General features: G+C 43.4%; 1 protein-coding gene across 2 annotated transcripts in view; it reads right to left on the bottom strand.

The window, feature by feature from the left end:
• CDH11 (cadherin 11) overlaps window positions 1-25126 on the bottom strand; it is an 80986-nt gene that overhangs the window by 55599 nt on the left and 261 nt on the right. The window contains exon 2 of one of the 2 annotated variants that reach the window (XM_064387068.1): window positions 24786-24937. The gene's annotated coding sequence lies outside the window, so the exon portion shown is untranslated. Of the gene's footprint in view, window positions 1-12601; window positions 12905-24785; window positions 24938-25126 lie in introns of those variants that run through there. The other variant, XM_064387070.1, reaches the window with a different exon arrangement.

The following is a 25126-nucleotide window of genomic DNA, read 5'->3' as shown; positions in this document are numbered from 1 at the left end:
ATAACAAAACAATGAATAAAAGGCACCTTATGACTCATTCAGATGTCAGGGAGAAAATGGCATCAGAGACCTAGAAGCATCAGCTTGCAACAAATAAATAAAAGGTTAAAAATAAGTTTTGTGCATTAAAAAAACCATCAGGAAGGCTTAGCTGCAAACTTTCTTATGCCTTAATGGCAAGGGTGGACAGCTTTAATCAAAAGCTGGGAATTGTTAGGAAATTTTTATAATGCTTTTTTTTCTACAAGCACTTGGTGTTAAATCCACATGTTCTCAACTTCATGACAGAAGGCAAGACCTACAAGTTTGTTTTCATCTTTGGGCGAGGGAAACAATGTAAGCATTTTAAGTTCCCCGGTGTTATGGAAAAAAAGCTTGTTAGATTCTTGAGTCCATTGACATTTTTTAAGTAGGGGAAAAAAAGATTCATTTCTGGATCTGAAGACAACATAAACAAATGTAAAAATAACTGTGAGCAGGGAACAGCGAGGCTGAGTGGGGGACCCTACAGGAGTGGCAGTTTCTGGTGGGGCACTGAGGGTTTTCTCAGAGTGGTGAACATGGTGGTGGTCCTGGTTGAGCTTGATAATCTTAAAGGACTTTTCCAAACTTAACGATTCTATGATTTTATGACCTAAAGCAGGGCTGTGGATTTCGCTGCTCTGCCTTACAGAGATGAGCAGCTGTGGCTTGGGCTTCTGGATATCACTTCAGCCATCAGCTGTGATGAGAACCTCACTCCAACACCCTGAGAGCAAAGTTTGTCTCTATTTAGCTGCTTGCCCCAAGTAATTAATTATTTTTCCACAGTAAGAAAATGAAAGTAGTCTGATACACCCATGAGCCATTATAAAAGCTGTGGAAATATTGCCAAAGCACTATAAATATTCATTTCAGATTAAAACACTTTGATCAAATTCACACACTTTCAGGTCCTATATCTGCAAATGCTTCCCTGAATCCAGATTATCAAGTGCATTTGCTGAAACAACATATTTTGTGTAACTATTCACAGCAGTCTTTCAAATTGCCATTGCTAATATTCCTGTCAGGATTCAAACTCCAAGAACTACATATCCATTTAGGAAACTGAAGGTTATCACACATCACTTGCACATCACATCAATCCAGCTCAAAATGCACCAAACAGCCCACAAAAAAACCCAAATAAACACAATTCCACCAACAAGGTATGTCAATGACCTTGTGCAAATAGTCAAGTGAGGTGAGAAAAGTTGATCACATACACGAGTCTTTGCTGAGATTAACTAATTTTCTATTACTATGTTAGTATGTAATTATTGCATGAACATACTGCAAATGGAAAAGCAGGATGACCTTTACGAAATGAATTCTTGTAATAAATAAGTAATGCTATTAAAATAATCTAAAAAAAATTACTGTATGTTCTTAATTACATCAAATCAGCATATTTTTCTTAAGAGTCATAGAATCACTGAATGGTTTGGGTTGGAAGGGACCTTAAAGCCCATCCAGTGCCACCCCTGCCATGGCAGGGACACCTTCCACTGTCCCAGGCTGCTCCAGCCCCAGTGTCCAACCTGGCCTTGGGCACTGCCAGGGATCCAGGGGCAGCCACAGCTGCTCTGGGCACCCTGTGCCAGGGCTGCCCACCCTGCCAGGGAACAATTCCTAATTCCCAAGATCCCATCCAGCCCTGCCCTCTGGCACTGGGAGCCATTCCCTGTGTCTTGTTACATCCACCTGTTTAATTTTAACACATAAATTCTGAGGAAAGCAGAATGCATGACCATGATTTTATGGCAAGGTAGGATCATCTGTTTGGATAAACCATAATAATCACAGTTAGAATTTCTCATTAGCTCCATCCAGTTGAACACCCAACAGTTCTGCTGTCAAATCCAAACTAATTGTATCCCAATTTACAGCAAGAATTAGCTCCAATTAGCAAACACGATGGCTGCCTCAATGACAAACAGATTTTGTAATTCCCCCCACTTGGGTTGAAATGCAGGTTTGGTCAAGATTACTTCCATTGATATGAAGCTTAATAAGATATATCAGCTCTAGCATTACTTTTATTATTCAACAATATAAATGGCTTTGCTGCACTGAAACAATATGAACATTATGAGAGGCAACCAGGTGACTTCTGATTTATACTCAGATTTTAGATCCACAAAATTAGGGAAAAGGAGACAAGCTGAGCACAAGTTTAGCTCATTAGAAGAATTATTAAGAGCTGAAGCCATGCTGGTATATTATTCTGCACTCCTGGTAAGATGTGAGCAGAAGCTCAGGCTCCTATTGGAGCATCTCAGCAGTATTTAGCAAGCACTCCATCCTCCTTCATCACCATTTAGTACCTCTCCAAATAAACAGCACACAGCTAAAGAGTAGATTCTTCCTGTTCTTGGGAAGGAAGAACTGCAATTCAATAACTTGATGTTAACTTTCTTCCTTAAATATGTTTTCAGTACCAGTTTCAGGTCAGATTTTTAGCTGGAGATAAAACACCCTGTTTAAGCAAGGCTCAGGATGAACCAGATCCAGCTGGAGGGAAGGCAGAATGGGGCTCAGTGTCTTTAGGAAGAGCACAGCTTTTTCTGGATGGCCAGAATGCCATTGCCAGGATCTCATTAGTACACCTGCTGTGCCAAGGCATCACCTGCCTTTCATCCCAAACTCAGCAAGTTTTAAATGCCTTAAAATTTTCATGTTCTTTTAATTTTTTAATTTTCACAGCCTTAAGTATCTTCAGTGCATCCGCACTAGTAACTCTTTTGCGTTGGCCTAACTCACTTCCTAAGTCCTAAATCCCAAAACCAAAGAACATGTTTTGCTTAATTCACAGGGCAGTAAAGAAAATGGAATATAAAACATTGAGTCCGAACTCTCTCCTATATACACAAAGCAGAAACCAAAACTGCAGCCCATTTTCAATAAATGTAACTTTTAGAGAAAGAAGAACAAACAAACAGAACAGAAAATCATGGTAAAGGCAATATTGCCAAAAGAGTATATATTACTATGTATACTATACAGTAAAATATACAGTATATTAGGATATAAATTCTGTGTTTGTCAAGCACTTTTCTCAACCTACCAGCAAAGAAATGATCAGGTGCCAGCTGATCCTCACCCTGTATTTGTACTCCTTCCCCCCAGTATAAACTCACAATTTCATTGCTTATAAACCAAAAATGCTGAAAGGGAAATAGCCCCACAAAGGCTCCCATGGAAAGGAATGCTCCTGACATTTGTATCTCCCATCCCTTGTATCTTTTCTCCCCTTGAACTCTGCCTTGGTGTCTCATCTCTGCTCAGCAGCTTGAACCTGTCCTAACCTTCAGCAACAGTCACAGCGCTGACCTAAAGAAAAGCCGGACAGCTGAGTCTGAAAGAAGCCTGGCAGATCCCTCAGCTATCAGCAATAATGAAGAGCATTCTGCACAGCTGAGAGAGGCTCTAGAGCCATGTTTGCTGCTGGGAAATTTCTTGGTGGGCAAGAAGAAAGAGGGTGTAGCAGTGTCCTCATGTAATTGCTGTGGGCAGACCTAGACACACACCTGGGAGACAAGGTGTGAGAGAAAGAAACTACAGAAAGGTTTGAGAGCTTTCTGTAGTTATTTTTGTCCTACCTTTCCATAAACAGCCCTGTTTTCAGAAAAACGGGCCTGGAGAAAATACCTTCTGCACTTATGAGCTTATACAGAGGAAAATGGAAATGGTGCTTTGCACTGAGGATTGTATCACATTGTGCATGAATGACACACTGTTCACCAGCAATTAGCAGCATTTCCAAGCCACTAAGTGCTTAATTTTGCTAATTTAATAATGATGGAGCTAGTGAGCTACACCTCGTGAAGGTTCTGAACTGAAGGACACTGCTGGTCACTGTTCCATCCACAGGTTTTTGGGTAAGCACACAGCTTTTATGTAAGAAAATCTTCATCTATTTTTGATTACTTAGATTGGAAACTTCCTGCCTTGACAGAAGGACCTATCTCCCTAAAGCCTCTTGATTTCTAAAACCATGTGCAAACCTATTCCAAGAGATGGGCACAGCCACCTGGGATGGTGTGAAGAGATGAATGGTCTGGATAAAGGCCATAAAACAAGTCACTAAAAGAATCCACAGTGGTAGGAAAAGAACACGTTTTTTACTCAGATGTCTCTAGATTAGCAAATGTGACATTAACCATATAGTCTATCAATCTTTTCTGTCAGTTTTTACAAGACCTTAAATCCCTTTTCACTGACACCTCTCTGAGTTGGTGATAACAGTGTTTCTTTAAAATTGTGACTCTAGAAATAATATCTAAAAAATAGCAGAAACTTTAGACATGTCTAAATTAGCAATGTCTCACTTTCTCTGGCTCTCTGAAAATTTGGGTTCAGCCTACATCCGAGATGCCTCAGCCCCTCCTGACAGTGTAAGACAAAAACCTGAGAAGTTTTTCATCTGGCAGAACCCGAGTCCTTTCTGCCATATGAGTTTTATCCATGAGCAGATAAAAGCATTTCTTTGCCAGCACACGCTGTGCTTAAAATAAGGAGTGTTGTTGATATAGCTATCCTGGCAGAACTCTATCAGCAAACACTTTCTGCTGCAGTACAGGACCCAAAACATATCTTCTTCATGAGATTTTTTTTTCTTTTTAAAAAAAACTCCAGACTTGGAGGAGACTATTTGGTGAGAGTTTAAGAAATAACAGTTCCATTTGAAGAAAATTCTGATTCCTGCTACTGTCCTGACCTAAAACTAATTACAAATAGTAATGTTAAAACCAGGAATCATCTCACACCTCTGACCTGTGAAGTCCACCTCTATTCCACAGCTCCATGACTCTGTGCTAGTGGATTTTCCCTGTTCCCATACCACTGAAGAGAGCTACTACTGCTGTTACACAAAGCAAAGACTCTCCCACCAACTGCACGCACATTTCCATGCTCCGTGCGCCTTCCAAGATATCCACATATTCTCCTACAGAGAAACAAGAGGCAGACAAAGAAATAAATTTGGCAAGTAGTGTCAACTGAGTCCAGCTGACACCATGTGGGCGTCAGCAGTTCCTCTGAAGTTCAGTCTTGTGTCTTACCCGAAGACAGATTTGCTGGTGCCTGAAAACTGTTACATGAGTCATTTACTAAGAATACTAAGGGATGGAATTAATTTTCTTCTGAATTAAAAATTCAAGGTTTTTTTTTCCAGGAAATAAGTAGCTAAAATTACAGCAAGTCTGTCGCTTTATGATTTTTGCCTGTTTTAGCATCTGAGGAACCATCACTTTGAGGTAGTAAATGTCCTTTCTTTTCTGCATAAAGGATGCAACTAATGGATTTATGAGCAAAATACATACCTGACAACATTATCCTAAAAGAACCTGGAGAAAATAATAACAGCTCAGGAATAAGAAAATAAATATTGCAATTCTATAGTATCTGAAGAAAATACTTGAAAGAAATTACTACCCTGTATTAATGTTCTTTCTTTTGAAAACCTTAACAGTTCCTTGAGATGTTATTACAGAGTTTTATCTGAATTTTGTCTCATTCCATGTTACTCTCACATCTCCTTAAGGAACATTTTACTATGGGAATCAAATTGTTACATTTCCTCTATTTAAAATGAAGAAACAAGTAATCAGAACTGAAATAGTCGTATTGAAGTAGTCAGAAAAAAACAAATGAAATACAGAGAACATCTTGTGAACTGATACACTTTGAGGAATTTTTACAACTTTTATCCTTAAACTGTAAGGACAAGACTATGGATTTCGGTAGAGGTCCATTAATCCGATATACACACCTTGGTTTTCCCAGGCTCTGTGGGAATTTAACAAACATGTAATATTTAATTTGAAAGAACACAACAGGTATTTTTTACAGAAAAAACACTGCAAATAGAATTTGCCTTCTCTGATCTGAAAGATGGCAAATAAATCTGAACAGGTTGATTATAAAAAACAAATTCCACTCTTTATTTTCATTGATCAGAATCTTTTAAGACAAGTTTTGGTATTCCTTCACTCAAAGGTCCCCATTCCAGTGGTGTTTCTTCCAAGTGACTTTACAAGGAACTACTGACTCAGGATGTTGTTTGGGATGGGGCTCAGGACAACCTGGTTTGGAGGGGTCAGTGCAGGTTCAGGCAATGAAAGCTTGTGCAGCTGTGGCAGCTATATTTTGATCATTTCTCAGGAGAAACTCCTCTGAGGAGCACTTGGGCTCGTGGGGCAGCAGAAATCCAGCACTCCTCACTCACTGCCTTGGACAATCCACGGCCTCTTCAAAAGCCTGCTGGCCGTGTTGGTTCTGAGGATTTAAACTGGCTGGTTTAGTGTTTTGCACAACATTTAGTACTCTCAAAATGTTGAAGCATGTAAACATGCTTGAAATAATTAGAATTACAGTTTAAAAAAAAAAGTAAAGAAAAGAAATGCATACCCAACAACAAAAGGAGGATCCGTGTGGATCCCTGCAGTAAGTGTGCTGGAAACCCTGAACTGAGGTTGGGAATCCACTGTATGTGGCACTGTGAACACTCAGACCTCAGCCAGCTCAGCAGGAAGAATCTCATGGAGCTGAAGGAGATCAAGAATGTGAAAGGGAAATCCGTGGTATGAGGATATTGAAAAACAGGCAGTAGAGACATAGGATAAAAGATCCAGGCACTGAAAAGGTGAAAGATGAAGCAACATTGGGATGAAAATTTATAAGCAAGAATGAATTTTATATTTGTCTTTCATCTGAGACAGGGCATATGGAGCAAAAAGGACCCATCTTCTTCTTGCCTCTGGCGCTGCTCAGTCTATTTTACATTTCAACTCTTATGATGGAGCCCATAAAGAGCTTCCTGCAGAGTCAAACTTCACATGAAACAAAGACGTTAGGTACAACACCTCCATGATCTCTGCCTTTGCCTGCATTTAGCCATATTAACCATCCTCAAAAGTTCTGATGCCTTCCACACAAATATGTGCTGGGATTCCTTTGATAGCCAATAATATACAAAGTTGCTTATGATCCCCTATCCCAGTGCTCTAACCTTCCCAAAATTCATTGAAAGCATTTCAGAAAAAAAGAAACTGGTATTGGTAATACCCCTGCATGAATCATATATGGAGTGAAGGGTCCTTTTCCCCTCAAATCACAAGAAATTCTTGGGAAATTTCTGGAAGGAGCAGTGATGCACACGCTGTGCTCAGTGCCACAGAGCAGAGCCCAGAGATAATTACCCTGGGCACGAGTCAGAGCAGTGTAAAAAAGGTGCCAAAAATCCCAATGCTGTCATTAACAGCTGCTGGCTGCTTGTCAGCTGCGAGGGGAGCACAGCCCTGTGCTGCTGATGGGCAGATGAGAACACACCTGAACACGGCAGGATATTTATAAAATCTAATCAGGCAGGGGAAAAAATACAGCCATTTCCTCACAAAGACTTGTAGCACTTATTTCAGGTACAAGACATGTCATTTTTCCTCTCGAGCGGGCAGTGTCATATTGCTGATCTTTTCCTGATTTAAAACTAAGTTTCCAAAAACCTATTAAATAGGTTTTAATAGGTCTAAGCCCACTGGGTTTTTTGTATAGTCCCTGGATTTAAACAGGATCAAGGAGAGAAAGAACCATTAGTGGAATATTTTGTCTATTTCCACCAGATCTATTTCCTTTGAAAGCTATCAACGCCAATATTTTTAAGAGTTTCAAAGTACCCTATAAATAATGGCACTTAAGACAAGGGGTTTCTACTTTCACTTCTATATTATCATGTAAATTATCAAAGAAATTGCCTCTATGCACTAGTGAATAAAAAAGGAACACCAGGAATTTCTAGACTTTGACTCAGGTAGGCAAAGAAGGACATTGAAAAGGTGCAGTTCCTGAAACACCATCACAGGTAAGCAGCATACAGGTTTGAGTATAGGAAGCTCCAGATGTTCACTAAAAGATGGAAAACCTAAAGTGCCATAAGAATAGAGCTTGAGAAATCAAGCACAGATTCTGGAAGAGGAACATATTTGCAATGTAAAAGCCCTGGATGATACTATTAAAAAAAACTACCATCCCATTCCATGTTCCAAAAGAAGAAGAGTACAAACCCCAGTGAGTGACCCAAGCCTGCCTAAGTCTTGTCCAAAAGACAACATCCGAGTCAAAGGTGAAGCATCCCCTTGCTCTCCTGCCTGGCTGCCAAACTGTGCCCCTGGGTTAGAAAGGAGGTGCAGTTGGTGTTTTAATTACCCGAATCTAGACACTTTTCTGATTGGATTAGCTATAGCCTTTTACAAAAATAAAAGTGGTCCTGTTTAATTGCACATAGCAGCATTTGCAACAAACAGCTGCTATTTCAACTGATTCATGTACATTTTGTTTTAGTGGCTGCCCAAGTTCTGTAGCCATTTCAAGAGACAACTCGCTAAACTTGTAAAACACTTTATCTGATTTGGCTTTCATCTCTCACACTGAGTTGTAAAACACATTTTTCTTATTCACTAATAGTGCCACAGACAGAGATTTGGGTTGAAGCCTGATCTACATGACAGCTGCTGAAGCCATGGACAAGAAAAACTGTATCTGAAATTGCAGGGAGCGGGCTGGGAGCGATAGCACCTGCAGCAGCCAGGAGCTGCTGAGCTGGGTTAAGATATATTGCCCTGACTATTGCATTTTATTCTCATGGCAGGAGCAGGCTGAGTGCACTGTTCAGACTTCAGCAGCTCTGATTCCCCTAGAAAGAGGACAGAGCCAGTTCAGAGATGCTGCTGCAGACTGAGATTACCCAAACGGACCCACCTGGTTTAATTCACTGTGTTAATACAAATGCAGGGCTGCTCGTGGTTCCCCCAGGTTTAATTCCCTGTCTTAATACAAATACAGAGCTGCTCCTGGTTCCCCCAGCCTCCAGCTACCGCTCCCCAGAGAGGGCATGTCCTCAGATGGGATGAACTGGTATTGTCCCTAATATATGCCCCTTCCCATATTTCAACTTTTCCCTGGTTTTCCTTGGCCTTTTGGGAACAGCAATTGTCACCTGGACAGGCTGGCTCCCTGCCGGTGGCCAGCAGGAGCTCTGGGGACATTCCCATTTTTGGGTGTTTTTTCAGCTGGTGCTTAATCACCAGCAATATTTGCTGACGCTTGAGCAGATTCCAGAACCTGGTGTGGTTCAAGAGAGATTTCAATTTGACAAGAATATTCTGCAAGGCTCTCAAGATCAGTCTGGGGTCCCTGCAGCTGCACACAATGGGTGGGGGGGCAGGGGGAGCAATTAAAAAAACTGTACACATTCCCTCACTGCCACCTCTGAAACTCATCCAGCAGCACTCTAAGGATGTGAATCCTAAGCATCCATCGTTTATCCCTGACAATGAACGGGGCAAAGAAACGCCCAAGACTGACTTGCCCTTTCTATGTATCTCTCTCTGTAAACCTTGGAAGAACCTTTCAGATTTTTCAACAGCATTTAATAGACGTGGAGATATGGTAGGAAAATAAGCAAGCAAGTAAAAAGTAGGCAAGAGAGGTCTTGCCAGAGGAGCTGGAGAGCAGAGATGGTATTTTCAAAGACTGTGCAGGACATGCAGCAACTTCTGTGAAAAGCTAGGAAAAAAAGTGACCACTGTTAGGGCTTGAAAGTATTACAGTTTAATCACCTTAATAGGACCTTTTAGTGATGAACCCAGTGCAAAATGAGCCTCCCCTTTCCAGGGATTTTCTTTCTCTCAAAGGCTAAGTGGTTTTCCGTTTGTCTTTTGCACCTCTCTTAACCAACTGAGGAACCTCTCTCTAGGCATTATTCTTAAAACTTTGGTAATGTGAACTCAGAGTGCTCCCTTTCCTTTTTCCTGTCTGCAGTTGTTGCATCCACAGTGACAGAACTCTGTTTAAAAGCCTTTTGGCAGACTTTGGGTGCCAACAGTCTTGTCAAAGTTTCACTCCAGTTTCAAGCAGAGATTGAAAGATTCATGATTCAAATGTCAGATCTGTGTCTGCTCCTCTCCTTACATAACTTGCAAACACAAGTCATCATGCATGTATTACACCCACAGCCCCTTTTCTTAGCTAAAATAATACAATGCACTTTGAGAGTTTTAAACTCTTCACCTCAGATGAGGGATTTAAGGATGTGTTAACAAAATTATCTGTATGAATGCTTCCTAAAAAGACTGAAACACCTGTCCATGTACTCTCTTACAAAGAGTGTGGCTGTCAACATCTAAAGATGTTCTGCATTTCTGTCAGGAGCTTTGCTTTGATCAAAGGTAGATAAATCTTGTACTACCTGAATTTCTGCACATGTTAGTACATAGAAGATATTGCTTATACTGTTGGATTGTAAGATAGCTGGATAAAATAGAAATCAGTGTAAATTCCTACATTTTAGTCTGACTATCCCCAGGCAGCAAAAGAGAGAATGAAAATGTGCCACATCCAAATCTCACCAACTGAAGATGTAAATGAGAGCTCTTGTGCTCTGAGATGCTCCGTGAAGGGCCTGGGTATCCAAACCAAAGGATGCATTACATCCCTCATTTAGATAATATTTTTAGCTCCTACATTTTTTTTTCTCTAGTACTGAAATATAATAATCTTCTATTTAAAAAAATTAAATTGTGCTAAGCACTTCATTTTCATAAAGCAAATGTTGGCCTTGGCAGAGAGTAGTCTATGATGGAAGCTTTCATTTACAACACCTTAATAGCTTAATGGCTTTTTAGTCCCTAACTTAGACCTGAAATTTTCATAGGAAGGAGTCTGTGTAGGAGTTGCCACTAAGCAAACATAAAAGGCACCTTTCTATTCATCCTCTAAATATTCATCTTCATTCTACAGTAACAATGGGTTTATATCAGCTTTCTCCCTAAATCAGGAAACACAACCCAGTTTTCAAGGATTTCCCTTAGCCCTTGTCATCTTTCAGTACGATATTTTATCCACTTTTTAATTTTTATAGGGGTACTCATCCCCACCAAATATTCCAAGGGACTCAAAGTCTTGTGTAATTGAATTACCAGGTTTATAGAAAATCACTTATAGACAAAATTGCCAAGGTGGGTGTGGGGAAAGAAGGAACATTTCAGCAAGATGTAGCCCATTATGTAAATTTGTCACCACATGCCATACGTAATGAATAAACCTTGTGCTCTTAACACTTTGATTATAGACTATACAGACAATGCAAATTAAAATTCCTGCTGCTCCATAAACGAAATGAGAGGAAATTATGTAAATTCTAACACATTAGATTGATTTGGTTGAAACAAAACCTGATCCACTTGATGTTTTAGGGGAAGAACCTCAATTACAATGATTGAGAAAGTGCAATGTTAATGAAGTGTGTTATTGCTAATCAATTCCTCCTCCTCTGGTAATGGCACGACCATGAGCTCTGCTCTGCCACTGCCTCACCCACTGCCCAGGGAACCCCTGAGCTCTGGAGCTCACAGGAGCTCTGTAACTGACACCCAGGAGGGGTGCGTGTTCTCAAACACGATCATGGAATGCTTTGGGGTGGAAAGGATCCTAAAAATCACCCCCTGCCACGGGCAGGGACACCTTCCACAAGATCAGGTTGCGCCAAACCCCATCCAACCTGGCCTGGAAAACTTTTTGGCAATCCTGCCTGGCTGTCTTGAATGCTACTGGAAATCCTAAGGAAGCAAATTCCCTTTGAGCGAAATAACCACCTTTCTGTGGTTGACTTGTCAGAAAATAAGGAATAGGATTTTCACCTGGTAATAAACTGATCATGTTTACTTCATGGAAATGAAAAGCAAGGTATTTTAGGCTTAAAAGTTCCCTGTCCAAATTAAAGAAACTGAAAAATGGGACCCAATGGTTTTAAAAGTTTCAAATTAAACATTATTCCAATAACAGTTTCCTGGGTTTTGTTGTAGGAATTTGGAATGTCACTAAAATAGAGCTCAGTTGATTAAACTCTGTGATCTGTAGGGAACTCATATGCACAGAGCTGATAAAGCTGTTCTACAGTTAATCAATAGATGAAGGTTACACCTTTACACCAAGTAGAGGAACATCTCTCCAAGCATCCTCTCACCATTTCGTACAAAATTCTCTGTAGAGCTCCTCACCACTGAGCTGCAGGATACTGCATTGCTATCTTAATTATTCACTGTGTTGAATAAAATAATTAAGCAGTTTATTTATAATATGTTGCATTTTGCAGTCCTTCCTCTAAAATATTTCCATTGCATTTTTAAAGAAAAAAAATTTCATTTGCAAAAGGATCTGCATCATTAGAAATTTGTGTCTGTTATCTCACAGGTAAATACAAACAGGTAGAATGAACCACTGTTTTATTTTCTATTTAGATAACTTTTATATCATTCTCAGAAACGTTTGTCACTGCACATAGTGACTGCATTTGTTTCCTCTCTCTGCTGATTTGTCTCCCACTAATTTATTTTGGCTCCTGCTGAGACATGAGGAAGCACAGACACATCTCACTGCCTTCAGCAGCAGCTTCACACAGAGGACTGGTGCAGGTTGTGAATAAAGCACACCCAAACCCAGGGCAGCACAGGCAAGGAGAGAGTTTTTATGCAGAAATGACGTAGCACATCAACACAACACACACACCGAGGCTGGCACTTACCAGAAGAAATTCTAGCATTTTATGTTTGCTCCATGAACAAGGAAACAACAGGGGTCAGGCCCCAGCTGCGAAAAAAGATGTGGCAGACCGAGAAAAGAGAATGCTAAAATGAAAAGAGAAGGGAAAGATACAAAGGAGTTCCTCTCCCCCAGAAATAAAGCGACATTTAGTTTTGCGGGCGGAGGATCCATTCTGGTGGCAGCACAGGCTTCCCTGCCGCGGCTGGGGTTTAAAAATGCCGGTCCCCTTTCTCCTCACGGATTGCGAGCCATCGCTGCCGCCCCGAGAGGCTGCGGGAGCCCGGGCTGGGCTCCGCTCCCTCCCGAATTTATTTATCCCGGCTTTTGGCCGGCGTGCCGCGGGAGCCGCCCCCGCACAGGGGTGCCCGGGCTAATTGCGACGTGCTAATTAGAATCTCAAAGCGTGACGTGGTCAGAGAGCCGCTTAGAGCTTGGCACAGAGAGATTTGCAACCCAAAATGCGAAACATCGCCCAAAACTGAGGAACAGGGAAAACGGCGGCAACTGAGGAGCGGGGAGCTGAGCATTCCAGCGTGGGACAGATGTTTTCTTACATAAAACAGACACAAAGAAGCACAGTGGTAAATATCTCACCCCACAGGAATCATCTTAATTTCCAGCTTACAAAGACCTTAGAAAACTGAGCCTCTCCACATTAGCTTTTACTTGAATTTTTTGGCTCCCCACTGCTTTGTTTATAGGAACGGGCTCTCTTTGATGTTGGAACATTAGAAGGAGTGCAACAATAAATTTCCCATATTCTAATATCCAGGCATCCCGAGCTTGTTCAAGGACCCCTTGATTCATGAAGGCAAATAATTCAATTACCTGAGCTTTGATCAAGGAGTCGCTGCACTCCCTTTTTGATGTCGGCTGAGGCTGTTTGCAGCTCCGCACAGACAACTGGCCCACACGGGTTTAACCCCTTTGGCACCAGCAGCAGACTGCAGGCAGCCTTCTGGCATTGCCGAGTGAGCCCCACAGCATCATTGGGAATGCTGCTCCAGAAGGAGCACAGGAGGCATGGCAGGTCAGGAGGCTCCCTGTACCAGACTGGATGGGATGTTCATGGAAAGGCTGAACCTCTTTCTTCTAGACAAGCTGAAATTATTTCCCAGTCAAATCAACCTCTCTTAAAAGCATTTTTTGGGAGCTGCTCTTTGGATGGCATGGCACTGAGACATAGAAATGCTGCTGAGAAGCAAAGGGGTTTGCCTTGGTTGTACAAGAGATTTCATCACGTCCATGCTTCCCAACAATTCCCCCCAAAAGAAATGGGAGTGGGCACAGACCCCTCTAGTCAGGTAAAAGAACACTCCTCAAACAGGAAAATCAAGTACCTGGATGAATTAATCTGTTCCATGACCAAGTCAAAGCCCTGGTCGTGCTGCCTGCAGAAAAACAGAAACTAGTCAATGCAGACACTGTGCTCTCAGCTGATTTGCCATTCTGAATATGATTACTGAGATAATTCCTCCACATAAATGAGGAATTAGGCTCCCCTTCATTCATTCTAAGATTCTTTCGGGACATGAGGAGGTTACTAAAAGGACATAATTAGAAGGCATAATTAATATATAGCAATCTCTCACTCAGTTTCCTACACAGCTCCAACAAAACAGCCATGGATACATCCCTAATTTTAGCAGCAGTTGCATGGATGATGGAAATGACCCCACCAGACTACTGAGATGTGGCAAAAACAGTTCTGCAACAGGACTTTTCTGGTCTTTCACGGCAGAAAGGCATCTGTCCTTTACAGCACAGCTAGGGAAAGGATCCCTGTCATGCAGAGTGACATCTCAATTCACAGGATACAGGCTGTGAAAAGCATAACGAGCATGCCTGCCTTCCCCTAGATAGCAGGCAAATTATTTTGGGGCATGAGGATGTAGATGGAAATTCATGTATTTACATTAAAATGCTTAATAAGTTCTTAAAAATTTCTTGGGAAGTTTCTGATTTGTTGGAAACTAAAACTTGGGGCCTTCTGTAAAGCCCGGAGGGGAAATGTGTATAATGAATTAGTAAGAATGAGAAAAGGAGTCAATGCACGCACAATTTTATACATTGTCCACAAAGCCAAAGGAGCTGCACATATAACTAACATGAGAAATGGGAAACCTTCTTCTTTGAGCCAACACTCCTGGTAACACCCGTGAAAAGCGTTAAAGGAGGAGCTGCTGATCTCCAGTTCAACAGGCAATTAGCATTCATTAGCTCAGAGTAATAAAATGCCCAAGGCAATTATGGGTTAAATATAGTATGCTTTAAAGAACATGTAAACAGTTAAAACACAACTTTACTCCAGTTTATTTTGAATTATTTCATTTCTAGTAAAAATTGATGTGATTTCCAGATGGGAGATGCCTCTCAGCAAAAACATTCTCCTTCTCCCCTCCAGTAGGCAAAATTATTAAATAGCAATGGAACAGTCTTTTGTAGACATAATTAATTTAATTTACTTTGTTTTCTTAATAAAGTATCAATGACCTTCTGTAAATTTTGGGCAGAAAAAAGTAAATAGAAGTTAAAAGTCCTGAGTTTTGGTAGCTCTCCTATAATGCACAGCTTCCAAGAAATTACTTCTGGTTACTCATTTCTGAAGGGAAATACCATAAAGGCTGAGCTGCTCCCCAGACTGTTTGTGGGGATAGTTACAAGCAGGGTTTCACAGCTCTGTGATCAAAATACAGAATTGCACCCAGCCCCTCAGTGATGGGGGACACTGCACAGTCTGGTAGGAGCCCTCAGGATGTCTGGAAGGCAGAAATTCCAGGAGCACCCTCCCTGACCTGCAGCTCATCCTGAAAAAGCCAAGGTCATTACAAAGAGCAACTGCAAATCTTGGTAAATCTGAGAGCTGGCACTTCCTCTGCAGAATTGATTATTTCAGCCCAACTCATTTCAACTTGATTGGATAATTAAACATGTACTAGTGCAATTTCATCCATTTGATGGAGTATTGAGAGCATTCCTAACACTGGTAGGACCAAAACCTGGCTGAGCCCTGGGATGCACAGCTCCATCTAAACTCAAACACAAACTCAGTGTAACCACCAAAAGTCCCTGAAATGCCACATTAAGGGATGCTGCTCAATAATCCCACTGTCAGTGATTAACCCCATGGACTCCAGCACCACTTTCCTGCTTTAGAACAGATTCACCCATCTGAATTTAACGGGAGGGGCAGACATCTGATAAACAGCTTAAACTCAACCGCTCGTTAAAATAATTTTAAAAGGCTACTTGCCACAATTACAAAGTTCTGAGCATGTATTAACCAAGGTGGATATTCCCAGTGCCTTCCAAAAGTACAAATCCACACTGAAGGACACAATAAGGTGTAACTCAATGTCAAGTCCATGCCATGAAGAAAAAAATCAGCAATTTGACTTTTGACTTTCAGTTTTCCTCACGTGTTTTGACTGCTCCTTTAAAGCCCAAGCCAGCAGCCACTTGGTAATTTGTGATGCTCCAGAATGACACCCTTCACTGCAGCCTGGAGTGAATCCTTGTGCTACCTTTTCCAATGAGTTCATCATGTCCTAGTTCCATGTGACAGCTGCATATTGCACTTCTCCAGTGAGGCAGCAGGGCTGGTTCCCACTTCCTCTCAGGAGAGTGCTCAGGTATTTCTCCGATCACACTCTTGCCTCATTTCAATGTGGAGTTTTCTTTGTCATTAAGTAAATAATTATTGAAGTCATTGAATGTAGCAAGACTTAATTTTAGCTGCCCCCAGCACTTTGACATCTGCTGAGATAAATACACAGACAAATAAGCTTTTGTTGTTGGATCCAAAAAGGGAAATAATGTCAGCAGAAGGTCACTGGACATCAGCTCCAAGCTCGTACTGAGGGTGTGACTGTCCTGCAGGCTGGACGTGGAAACCTTGCTTAATTCAGGTAGTAGGAAGAGTCAGAGAAGGCAAATAAGCCTGAATAAGCCTGACCTAAGGAAGCTGAGAAGAATGTCTCCACTTTTGAACAGAAGTGGAGCGGGCTGAGTCAAGGAAAAATATGAAAATTAAAAAAAGAAAGGTCAGAAGAGGCTGCTGTACCTGCTAAAGGTGAGGTTATGGCAGGACAGAGCAAAGTTTGCAATGCAAAGTGGGAAAGTCTGGGGGTGAAATGTTCACTGAATATTAGATTTGGAACTGCACAGGGAGAGCAGGATCTGACAAACTGAGGGGTAAGGAACCTCATGCACACCTCAGCAAGGTGAGCGAACTCCAGCTGAAGGTGCAGGAACCTGAGAGACCCCAAGCCAAGGCCAGGAGCACAGGCAGGACTCCAAAGGCACAGAGACATCAGCCTCAGCTGCTGTGCGTGGTTGTTGTGAGCCAGGGCAGGCAGATGCCCCAATTAGCTTTGAATGCTCCAAATCAGCTTTGTTTGTCCAGGGCAGTGGACTGTGACCTGCAGCACTGGATTGGGAAGCACTGAGCAAGGGATCAGCTAAAACCAGTTTCACTTACAGGGCTGCAGCCAAAGCACCACAGAACACGAGAGATCTCCAAGAGGATTTGTAACTCAATACTTGAAACATGAACATAATGAATTTATAATTTTTTCATATAAATATTACAAAATTAATAATTTTAAGGACAGAAAAAGCAATTATGACCTACAGGCTGTCTGACCTACAGCCACATGTATTGCTACCTAATCAGCCCTTTTGTATGTAAATGACAAATTGTTTGCATGCAAATGCCACTGCCTGCTCTGTTTTTTTCTTCCTTTAGAAAGAGAAATGCTATGGAAATTGCCATCGTGCTAAAAAGAATTGAAATGCATACTAATCAGCCATATTCTCCCAGCTATTCCAGCTATAATTGAACAGTAACAAATAAAAAGGCAACAATCAGCACTGGACAAAATTTTCTATTTGACTCAGAGCCCCAAGTAAAATTATTATTCGTCTGCTTTTCAAAATTTTGGAACCTCTTACATCTGGAGAAATTGGTTTGAAACTGTGAATGAACAGTGACTTTTCACTAATGTGAAATATTGAAGATCTCTGGAATTTCAATTGCAAGAAAAATATCCTGAAAGAGAATGGGAAGGGGCCATTATCATAAAAAAATGTCTGTTATCTGTGTGCACTGGTAAATGTTGGAGTGATTCTCAATTCCACCAAGCTGCTGATCCCTGTGGCTCATGCAATATGGGACGGGAGGGTTTGATCAGTGCTCTAGATGTGCTGAATTAACCTGGCAGCATTCAGCTGCTCAAATGTTGCTCCTTCCTGGAAAACAGCTCACAGCCATTCCTGCCTGAACAGGAAGTGCCCTGAAAGCAAAAAATGCACTAAAACCTTGTCTTGAGTGGTCTACCATGAGCTGAGTGATGCTGAGAAATTTTTAACTGTACCAGTGTGTGGTCAGGTCTCTGAAGGGAGCACTGCTCTGAGGAGGGTGAGATTGAATCCAACATTTCAACTGTGTTTTCTATTCTAATGAGACATTTCTTAATTTCTAAATGCCATTCAAAGTCCTGTATTTGCCTCAGGATTCTCTTTATCAAATTAAACTGTGTCAAAAATTAGGGATAAACTTTTTGAATGGCATTTTCCTTGCGCAATATGAAAATGGCAATTTTTACCTGTTACCTCCATCAAAGTTTTCCAGTCACTTCTATAAATGTGTCAAATGCTAGCCAACTTTGCACAAGCTCTATTTCTTTTATTTGCCATGCAATGTCTACATACACAAACACACAAAAAAACCAACCCAACCCAAAAAACACCAAAAACAAAACCAAAAAAACCTTAGTTGATAAAAGATGAAAAGAGTAACAGAGTTATTCATTCAGCAGCCAAGATCAGTGAGATAATTACTTTAAATCAAGAAGGGGCAGACAATTTAAATTTATAACTTAATGCTGACACATGCATGTATTAATAAAACAGTTAGCATTAATGGAAATAGGGTTTAGTCTCCTGATTCCAATAGAGCCATCATTTCTGCTTTCCACTGAACTAATGACTTTGCCTTGGCAGAATGATATGTATGCATGTATTTAACTATTTAACTTAACCACTGAGACCAATTAATGTGTTTCTGAAGTTTGATTTTATTTAAAAGTATATATCAGCAACCTCACTGGGATCAAAATTATGTTGAACCAGAGTTTATATGGCAGCAGTTTAACCTTAAGCGTGACTCTCTCCCTTGGAATACCTCATGTGAAAGGAGGAACACTAAAATGTGGGGCAGAAGAAGCAGCCCTTCAATGGGATTTGGCTTCCCAGGCTAGCACAGACTGTGTGATTAGGGGGTCATGTGGGAGGGAGTGGGGCTGTGAGAGGGCACAGCACTGACTTTCTGCCTGTCTGGGTTTGGAGGACAGGATCCAGGGACAAACCTGATCCAGCCAGGCTGAGCTTGCTCATAGGGCACAAAAACCTGCACCAGGTGCACCACACAAAGACAGGGGAGTTAAATGCTCAGTGCTGTGCAGCTCACAAACACAAGAACTCTGTTTTCAAGGATTTTTGAATAAAATTCCTCCTGCTCATCTCTCCAGTGTTTCCCAGCAGGGGCTGGTGTCCTCACAGTATCACTGGGGGCTCACGGCAACAGTGTCAGTCTACACCAACACCATTTCATGAAACCTTAATTGCAATTACTGTCTAGACAGGCATTTCCTACAGCTGACATTCACATAGCAAAGTTCTGTCTAGTTTTGTCTGCATTATTATGCTCCATGATCCACAATTTCTGTTAGTTTATCTATAATGTGGCTAAAGTCTACCTGTTGATGAACAATCAAACATCATTATAATAATGAATTATATTTGGAAACCTCTTGCTGAACTGTTCACCAATCACTCTGGAAAATTGTGGCTCCTTTTTTACATTTGGTTACTTGGTCCTTTTCTTTTAATCCATTTACATTGATTTCTACTACTCCAACTCTGCCTGCCATTGCACTCCAGTTAAGAATTCTGATGAACTCTTGCTGATTCAGAAGGGAGAGGGCTCTCACTCACTGCCAAACTTTGGAGGGAAAAAAACAACCAACCACACACACAAAACCCCCTTAGAATTTGCTTAACCCAGCACTTCAAAACCGAGGAGCTAAATTATGGCTTGTGGAGCCAGCAGAGCTTGGTGGGACAGGGATGCCTGGGAGCCATCACACCACCCAAGCCATGAGGGAAGGAGCCCCGATGCCTTTGGCAGGCAGAAAGAGCCTGAATGTCACCTTCCCCCGGGCACTGCTCAGCAGCACGGCTGCTGGCTCCACACACTCATCTCTGAATTCCTGTTGGCTAGGGAAGCACCTCTGCTGCTCCTGCTGCTGCCCCTGTGCTGTCCCTGCTGATATTCCTGCTGCTGCCCCTGTGCAGTCCCTGCTGATATTCCTGCTGCTGCCCCTGTGCTGTCCCTGCTGCTGCCCCTGCTGATATTCCTGCTGCTGTCCCTGCTGATATTCCTGCTGCTGCCCCTGTGCAGTCCCTGCTGATATTCCTGCTGCTGCCCCTGCCATGCAGGATCTCCTCGGGAGGGCCTTGAGCAGCCCTGGCAGCTCGAGATTTCCTTCCCAGCCTGAGCACAGGGAGCAGCTGTTCCCTGCCGTGCAGCACAGAGGATGGGCACTGACAGGACTCCTGCGCAGGAAATGTGCCCTCCTCTGCAGGAGCCACTGACACTCTCACCAAGGGTTGTTTCTCCAAGATAATGAATAGTCTCTCTCAGGCCATTGACAGAAAACTGTACAGCTGTCATGGCACTGTGCTGCCTGGCTTTGTTGTAGGCAAGAACTTGGATTAGGCGCATTAATGAACTTCTGTGGCTGCACCCACTGGATGTTCTGCAATTTTGTGGAGTTCTGTACTGTTATTATGGTATATCCTTCTTAAACAAAGCAATGTGGTTGGTCTGAGTAAAATCAAAGGTCCAGTTTGTAGGAACACCTCAAAGGGGATGACTAGAAGAACATCAGAAGAAGGCAGCTGGAATAAGCCTCCTTCCATGCCTGCAACTATTCCAAATGTAGATAATCATATATGTCCTTGCTGGTTAGCATCCAGCATGGATGGGCTCTGGAGCAGCCTGGGATAATGGAAGGTGTCCCTGCCTATGGCAGAGGGTAAAAGGAAATGAACTCTAATTCCCCTTCCAACCCAAACCATTCCGTGATTCTGTGGGTAGTAACAACATATTTTGTATTCTAAGGTGCTGCAGGATATACGGAAGTGATTTGGTCCAATTTGCTTTTCTCAGTCCTTCAACTGTAAGCTCCACTGACCTGAATGTGAACAGATAAAACTTGTCCAATTTGGCTTAATATGTCTCTTTTTTTCCTTTCCTTTTTTTTTTTTTTTCCCCTCCTATCAAGGATGTCTTTCTAAGACCTCTCAAACTCGATAACATCTCTGAAAGAAATACATTTTGTTTCGCTGTATCATTTTTTCCACCTTTGAACTCTTGGCATGGCGTGAACCGACTCTGCTTTTGAAAAGGGACGAGAGCGAGCAAAAACCTCCCGAGAGGGGCCCGCGCTCTTATTCCACGCCCAACCTCCAGCTGTAGAGTCAGCTTGTCTGCAGACAATCCGCACTTCCAGCGCCCCAAAACTCCTCCGCCAGAGCCAAGACGGGGCCGCGCGGCCGCAGGTGAGGCGGTCAGCGGCTGGAGGGCTGCAAAACCCCGGGGGGAGCGGGCGTGATCCCGCGGGATGCTCCCGGCGCGGGAACAGAACTGGGAACAGTTCCGGGAACAGGCGGAGGGTCTATCCCGCATCCCGCGGGATGCTCCCGGCGCGGGAACAGAACCGGGAGCGCTCCGGGAAGGCGCGGGGCAGCACTGCCCCCTGCCGGCCGCCCGCCGCAGCGCGGCCGCGCCAGCCCCGCGGAGCAGCCGCAGCGGTGCGAGCGATGCGAGCGATGCGAGCCCCCCGAGCCTCCCGAGCGATGCGAGCCCCCCGAGCCTCCCGAGCGATGCGAGCCCCCCGAGCCTCCCGAGCGATGCGAGCCTCCCGAGCCTCCCGAGCGATGCGAGCCTCCCGAGCCTCCCGAGCGATGCGAGCCCCCCGAGCCTCCCGAGCGATGCGAGCCTCCCGAGCCTCCCGAGCGATGCGAGCCTCCCGAGCCTCCCGAGCGATCCGAGCCCTCCTTCCTCGGGGACAACGCACCGCGGACCGCCTGCCTCACAGTCTGAGTCCTCAGCGTCAAACCCCGACACGGGGCTGCTACATTCCCCCCTAAAATACTATGAAAGGGTTTTACTCCATGTCCAGCTTGTATCAAAGCAGGGGGGTACAGTGCTCCCCGACCGGTAAAGGATAACGCATCTGACGTACAGACATACAGATGGCCTAAAATGACCATAAAGTCCTCTTAGTTCACCCCGACAAAGCGCCCAACCCAATCTCCATTTAAATCAATGGCCACTATGTCATTTCTGTCCCCAAGCCTTGCGTTGGTCCCAACAAAGAAACAATGAAAGCTGAAGTGCCATTAAAAACATAAAAATGGTTATGGCATAGGAAATTGTACAGAGATTTTAGCTTAAAATGCTGGTAGAAAAACTCACACACACACAAAGTCCAGGAAGTATGTTGCTAAACTGCTTCAAATTAATTGATTCCAGATGAGACCTCCGCTTCTCACATACTGAAGATATTTTGCTAAACATCCAGCTCACAAAATGGTTTCAAAATTCAGTTAGGGGGTTCACCAAAAAGAAGATATGCCAATTTTAAGTGAGATTATTTGAAATTTTTATGATGTCTGAGCTTCTATTGTGGAATTCTCATCACTCAAAGGTTTGTTTGTCAAGTTATGCTGTTATGTTAGAGCAGTTGCAGAAAATAAGAATGCTGGTCTCAGTCTACTGTAACTCTGAACTTCACATATGTTCCTTACACTAAATTAAATATGTCAGATGTTGTCAGAATAGCATATTAATTGAAGCTGAAATCACATTATACACTTTAAAGCATTTTATCAGATAAATCACAGAAATCACTCCAATCTTCGCAGTTTCCCCATATTTTTATGCAGAAGAAAAATTAATTTAACTGCTCTATCTCTCAATCAACCATTTCTATACATATTTTCCTCTGAAACTGCTGCTGATAAATTGCAATGACTTATCCCCTGGTGTGTCCTATTGTAGCAGCGTTTCTGCTAATGAAGTAATCTACTTCCTACTGATTTCTTCGGACAGGCAACACTTATAATTGTAGTAAAGTTAAAGTTAATGTGGAGAAGCCTATAAATAGCATTCTCTGTCCATGCTCATTCTCTGATGTGCAAGGCTGAGGTGAAAAAGAAAATCCTATTTCAGGGCCTAAAAACAAGAGCCTGCCAAAGAAAGATGTCCTTTAGGTAAAATTTTCCTAGAGGATTTCCAATTCTTTTACTGAATATCTTGTTCTTAGTTCTACAACTTTGTTTTGTTCTTCTGCAAGAGGCAGGAGAACTGCTTTTGAACTGCAGCCAGGAACTTCTGTTTTCTAGAGCACAGACTTTTCTAGACTCAGAAACCTGCTCCAAGAATGCCTGGTGTGTTGAGGCATGACGCTCAGACCAGACCTCCTGCTGCCCATTTCCCCTGCTCTGCCTGCCCCTCTCCTGGCCACAGGAACCGTGCAGCCCTGGCAGGGATCTGCTGCTCCCAAGCAAACATCTGCAGCTCCCCTGCCACGGACTCACACACATCTCTGCTTATAAAGCCAGCCCAAGGGCCGAGCACAAGCATCGATCTGTGTTCCAAAGCTCGGCGGACAGACCTGCTGAGGCAGATGTCGCGTTAATTATTGCAGGACTTCTGCACTGAAAGGCAATTTATTCATTGGGACCCCTTAGCCAGCACGGAAAAGGAGAACAAAGTGTTTACCTGGAGAATCACACAGACTTTGGAAACACTGAGGCAGATGGAAGAGCAAGGGGGGGAAAGGAGACGGACATCTCCTGAACGCATGCTTATGCTTCCCTGCTCCTGAGCCCGGCCGTGCCTCTCTTGTTCAACAGTTCCATTATTAAATAATTCAAAACATTGAATTTCTTAATAGAGAGGCACGGAGTCTGTGAAAACCTTATCGTATCACCATCACAAATCAACAGGAAGAAAGTCTTTCCTAGAGACTTGCTAGTAATTGGAATGTGAAAAAGAAATGAGCATTCTCCTCATAAAGGGCCAATTTCTGAATTAGTGACCTCATTTGCTAAAGAGGTTCCTTTGTCACAGATATCTGGGTAGGTAAATACTGTGTTACACAGCCACTCTGTCCTTTGTAGCAGTGGTACAAAGAAGCTCTCCCAGCATATACTGGTTCTCTCCTCACCAAATGAATATTTAAAAAGTAGACAATAAAGGGGGACTTCTATAGGAGGTGAAGGCACTTGTATCATGATGTCAGACTGCTGTATGTGCTCCCGAAGGGCTGCACAGGAAGCACTTTTATTCTGAACTTAATGGTATTTATGGGGACCCGCAGCCTGATCTATTTTACCTTCCTTGGGGATGTGCTTATGCATGCATCACCCAGGAGTCTAATGCTTTTTGGACTAGCCCATGCTAGAGACAGACCATTTTGGTACCTTGTGAATAGTAATGTGTTTGAAAGCCAGCAAAATAATTAATTAAATAAATAAAGGGTGAAGAGGAGAGGGGGGGAAAGGGTGTAAATCAAAGTCTTTGCCTTTTTAATTCTGGCTAGAATATCCTTCATTTTATGCACTCCTAATTCCTGCATATCCATTTCGTGCCTGCGAGCTACGGCGCAAGTAAAAGATTTTCAGTTCGGGGCTTTCGGCATCTGCTTCTCCGGAGGAACATTTTAAAACGGCCAAACGCTCGCCCTCCCCCTCCCCGCCCCCGAGCAAGAACTGAAGGGAGGAAAAAAAAAAAAAAAAAAAAGAAAGGAAAAAAAAAAAGAAATAAAGCAGCGTCTGCCAGAGCGTTTTCCTTCTCGCTCCGGAGAGCCGAGCGCGCCCCGGGGCCCCGCGGCCGCCGCAGCGCCCAGCCCCGCTCGGCTCCGCTCGGCCCCGCTCGGCTCTGCTCGGCTCCGCACACCGGCCCGGCCCCGCCAACTTCGGGGGGCCCGCGAGCATCCCCCCGGTCCCTTCCCTTCCCTTCCCTTCCTTTCCGAGCTGCCGCACGCTCAGCCCCCGCCGCTTCCCTGCCCTCCCGCGGGCTCCCCGCTCACCTGCGCGTCCCGCGGGGCTGGCCGCGTCCCTCGGCCGCCTGCGGAGCGGGGACACCAGGCAAGTCCCATTCACAAGTGGCCGCGGACAGGGCTCGGCAGCATCTTCAGCCTATTACACTCCAGCGGCAGCGGCTGCTGAATGAGGCTCCGAGCTAGTGGCAGGAATTAGAAAGAGGGAGGGAGGGAGGGGAAAGGGGAGAGGGAGGGAGAGGGAGCAAGGGGAGTGAAGCAAGATTAGAGGAAGGGAAAAGCTGGAGGCTGTTGCTTCGTCTCGATTTTCCTGTCCCTTCCCCCAGCCCAGGGGGAGCGCAGCCCCCGGCCCTGCCCTCCCGCAGGCCCCG

Source organism: Passer domesticus, chromosome 12, assembly GCF_036417665.1.
Source record: "Passer domesticus isolate bPasDom1 chromosome 12, bPasDom1.hap1, whole genome shotgun sequence".
Lineage (NCBI taxonomy): Eukaryota > Metazoa > Chordata > Aves > Passeriformes > Passeridae > Passer > Passer domesticus.
This window is presented reverse-complemented; position numbering and strand designations above follow the sequence as displayed.